Source organism: Dermacentor silvarum, chromosome 11 (genome assembly GCF_013339745.2).
Source record: "Dermacentor silvarum isolate Dsil-2018 chromosome 11, BIME_Dsil_1.4, whole genome shotgun sequence".
Classification (NCBI taxonomy): Eukaryota; Metazoa; Arthropoda; class Arachnida; order Ixodida; family Ixodidae; genus Dermacentor; species Dermacentor silvarum.
Genome location: NC_051164.1, coordinates 120,142,286 through 120,146,689, shown reverse-complemented (window position 1 = coordinate 120,146,689; position 4,404 = coordinate 120,142,286). Strand labels below are relative to the sequence as shown.

General features: G+C 58.3%; 1 long non-coding RNA gene across 3 annotated transcripts; it reads right to left on the bottom strand.

The window, feature by feature from the left end:
• Window positions 1-2,383: 2,383 nt before the first annotated feature.
• On the bottom strand, window positions 2,384-4,180 carry LOC125941501 (uncharacterized). Of its 3 annotated transcripts, none has more exons than XR_007464381.1 (3): window positions 4,123-4,180; window positions 3,039-3,380; window positions 2,384-2,667 (listed from the first exon to the last, which is right to left on the bottom strand). It is a non-coding gene; the product is annotated as an uncharacterized LOC125941501 (long non-coding RNA). The 3 variants fall into 3 exon arrangements; XR_007464383.1 differs by lacking the exon at window positions 4,123-4,180 and adding an exon at window positions 3,754-3,790; XR_007464382.1 differs by lacking the exon at window positions 4,123-4,180 and adding an exon at window positions 3,498-3,606 and having other exon boundaries at window positions 3,039-3,124.
• Between the last annotated feature and the right edge of the window lie 224 nt (window positions 4,181-4,404).

Here is a 4,404-nt window from a genome sequence, read left to right as displayed (position 1 = left end):
ACAAACCATGGTAAGCAAGTAACCTACCATCGAAAGTGATAAGGCAGACACTTGAAAGAAACGTCGCCGGCTCGTGGCCATGCGATCAGCACAAAGTTATCCAGAGTCACCAACAACATACGGGCCGAAACCCGATCGATCTTGGTCTAATAAAAGCACCCGTCGCCCAAAGGGCTTCAGGCTCACTGCATGTATTAGCTAGAATTGCCACAGTTATCCAAGAGGAAGAAACGATCTAAGGAACCATAACTGATTTAATGAGCCATTCGCGGTTTCGCCTTATTTCGGCATGTACTTAGACATGCATGGCTTAATCTTTGAGACAAGCATATGATTACGGCAGGATCAACCAGGTAATCGTTCAACTGCGGTCCAGCCATGCCGGACGCCGTTGTTGCGACGCCGAGGCCACCTTCAGGCGCCTCAGCACGCTTCGTTTTGCAAAGCCCACCTCTTTGCACAGTCCGAGATGACGGGTTCGAGCTCGCTACGGCGCCCTCCCCGCAGGGTGGGTATCGCCACGCGGCAAGAAGCACGCACACTCTCGATAGATTCGTTGCGTCGACTCGGTCACGGCTTGCGGGATTTGCCATCAGCCCGCAGCACTGGTGGACCGATCGGCGCTTGCAACGTAGCCGAGACGGCAAAGCCGCCAAGCGACGGGTCACGCCCGCGCCTTCGGCGCTTCTTATTTGACTCGTCCGAGGACGATGCGGACACACCTCGATATCGTGGATACGGCGTCGTCGAAAACCAGCCCCTAACGCATCAAGCGGATGAGGCTGCAGACGATTGCGAGGGATCCACGGGAGAGGCTCCGGGGACACGCTTGACGGGCACGGAGCCCGCCGCATATCAGACACCCAGGTCGCACGCACTCGGGGGGCGGACTGCACTCCAACCCCAATAATAGCAGAGCGATAAGTACCCAGACCTCCATGGGGCCGTACTCGTGGCATTTTCGACGGGGATTTGGCGGAAATCGTGCCGCACCTTGACGAACTTTGAAAGTTTACGTCGGCTGCACAGGGCCGAAGTCGTGAAAACCAACACCGCGCAAGAGGGTCGTGATCGTCAATGTTTCGCCAGCGCGAGTACGGCTTCGCGATATTCACGTGCCTGAAACAACCGCGCATCCTGGCTGACTTTCACGGCGAACGAGCTTTCCGCTGCCGCACTTTCTCTGCAAACGTTGTGCCACGCACGGTGCTGTGCTCCATGACCGTTGTTTTGGACGGGTGGCTGCGTACTCGTCGGCGTATTTCCACCTCTCGGCGTGCAACGGTGCCCCAGCTCACGATACAAGGCAAACGTGCGAGCCGCTTTCGGTATTCCACGAAAAAGTTGCGCTGAACGTCGCTTGCGCGCGCCGCCCCGGCTGACGAGCTTTCGGACTTTGTCTCTGCGAGCGGTCGCGTACTCGTGGCGCAATTCCCGACGTCGCCGCAGTGCGTGAATCGCACAAAACGCACCGGACACCACAAATTGAAAAGTGGTACGATGTCGGCCGGGGGCGCATACTCTCTATAATAGCAGCGATAAGTACCCAGACCTCCATGGGGCCGTACTCGTGGCCGCCGGCGGCAGTTAGCGCCGAAAGAAATTCCTAATTTTTGCTTTTCAGCCGGTTTCACCTCTCGCGTGCACACGGTGCCCCACTCACCGATACAAGGCAAACGTGCGAGCCAGCTTCGGTATTTCCACGGAAAAGTGCGCTGAACGTCGCTTGCGCGCGCCCGCCCCGGCTGACGAGCTTTCGGACTTTGTCTCTGCGAGCGGTCGCGTACTCGTCGGCGCAATTCCCGACGTCGCCGCAGTGCGTGAATCGCACAAAACGCACCCGGACACCACAATTGAAAAGTGGTACGATGTCGGCCGGGGCCGCATACCTCTATATAATAGCAGCGATAAGTACCCAGACCTCCATGGGGCCGTACTCGTGGCCGCCGGCGGCAGTAGCGCCGAAAGAAATTCCTCATTTTGCTTTTCAAGCCCGTGTTCTGCTCTCGCGTGCACCACGGTGCCCCAGCTCACCGATACAAGGCAAACGTGCGAGCCGCTTTCGGTATTTCCACGGAAAAGTTGCGCTGAACGTCGTTGCGCGCCGCCGCCGGCTGACGAGCTTTCGGACTTTGTCTCTGCGAGCGGTCGCGTACTCGTCGGCGCAATTCCCGACGTCGCCGCGTGCGTGAATCGCACAAAACGCACCCGGACACCACAAATTGAAAAGTGGTACGATGTCGGCCGGGGCCGCATACCTCTATATAATAGCAGCGATAAGTACCCAGAACTCCATGGGGCCGTACTCGTGGCGCCGGCGGCAGTTAGCGCCGAAAGAAATTCCTCATTTTGCTTCAAGCGTGTTCTGCCTCTCTGCCCTCTCGCGTGCACCACGGTGCCCCAGCTCACCGATACAAGGCAAACGTGCGAGCCGCTTTCGGTATTTCCACGGAAAAGTTGCGCTGAACGTCGCTGCGCGCGCCGCCCCGGCTGACGAGCTTTCGGACTTTGTCTCTGCGAGCGGTCGCGTACTCGTCGGCGCAATTCCCGACGTCGCCGCAGTGCGTGAATCGCACAAAACGCAACCGGACACCACAAATTGAAAAGTGGTACGATGTCGGCCGGGGCCGCATACCTCTATATAATAGCAGCGATAAGTACCCAGACCTCCATGGGGCCGTACTCGTGGGCCGCCGGCGGCAGTTAGCGCCGAAAGAAATTCCTCATTTTTCTTTTCAAGCCGTCTTTCCACTCTCGCGTGCACCACGGTGCCCCAGCTCACCGATACAAGCAAACGTGCGAGCCGCTTTCGGTATTTCCACGGAAAAGTTGCGCTGAACGTCGCTTGCGCGCGCCGCCCCGGCTGACGAGCTTTCGGACTTTGTCTCTGCGAGCGGTCGCGTACTCGTCGGCGCAATTCCCGACGTCGCCGCAGTGCGTGAATCGCACAAAACGCACCCGGACACCACAAATTGAAAAGTGGTACGATGTCGGCGGGGCCGCATACCTCTATATAATAGCAGCGATAAGTACCAGACCTCCATGGGGCCGTACTCGTGGCCGCCGGCGGCAGTTAGCGCCGAAAGAAATTCCTCATTTTTGCTTTTCAAGCCGTGTTTCCACTCTCGCGTGCACCACGGTGCCCCAGCTCACCGATACAAGGCAAACGTGCGAGCCGCTTTCGTTATTTCCACGGAAAAGTTGCGCTGAACGTCGCTTGCGCGCGCCGCCCCGGCTGACGAGCTTTCGGACTTTGTCTCTGCGAGCGGTCGCGTACTCGTCGGCGCAATTCCCGACGTCGCCGCAGTGCGTGAATCGCACAAAACGCACCCGGACACCACAAATTGAAAAGTGGTACGATGTCGGCCGGGGCCGCATACCTCTATATATAGCAGCGATAAGTACCCAGACCTCCATGGGCCGTACTCGTGGCCGCCGGCGGCAGTTAGCGCCGAAAGAAAATTCCTCATTTTTGCTTTTTCAAGCCGTCTTTCCACTCTCGCGTGCACCACGGTGCCCCAGCTCACCGATACAAGGCAAACGTGCGAGCCGCTTTCGGTATTTCCACGGAAAAGTTGCGCTGAACGTCGCTTGCGCGCGCCGCCCGGCTGACGAGCTTTCGGACTTTGTCTCTGCGAGCGGGTCGCGTACTCGCGGCGCAATTCCCGACGTCGCCGCAGTGCGTGAATCGCACAAAACGCACCGGACACCACAAATTGAAAAGTGGTACGATGTCGGCCGGGGCCAGCATACCTCTATATAATAGCAGCGATAAGTACCCAGACCTCCATGGCCGTACTCGGGCCGCCGGCGGCAGTTAGCGCCGAAAGAATTCCTCATTTTTCTTTTCAAGCCGTCTTTCCACTCTCGCGTGCACCACGGTGCCCCAGCTCACCGATACAAGGCAAACGTGCGAGCCGCTTTCGGTATTTCACGGAAAAGTTGCGCTGAACGTCGCTTGCGCGCGCAGCCACGGCTGACGAGCTTTCGGACTTTGCCTCATGCGAGCGGTCGCGTACTGTTCGGCGCATATTGCCGACGTCGCCGCAGTGCGGGAATCGCACAAAACGCACCCGGACACCACAAATTGAAAAGTGGTACGATGTCGGCCGGGGTGCATACCTCTATATAATAGCAGCGATAAGTACCCAGACCTCAATGGGGCCGTACTCGTGACCGCGGCGGCAGTTAGCGCCGAAAGAAATTCCCATTTTTGCTTTTCAAGCCGTCTTTCCACCTCTCGCGTGCACCACGGTGCCCCAGCTCACCGATACAAGGCAACGGGCGAGCCGCTTTCGGTATTTTCCACGGAAAAGTTGCCGCTGAACGTCGCCTTGCGCGCGCCGCCCCCGGCTGACGCAGTTTCGGACTTTGTCAACACGGGCGCTCGCCGCTTTGTCAGCG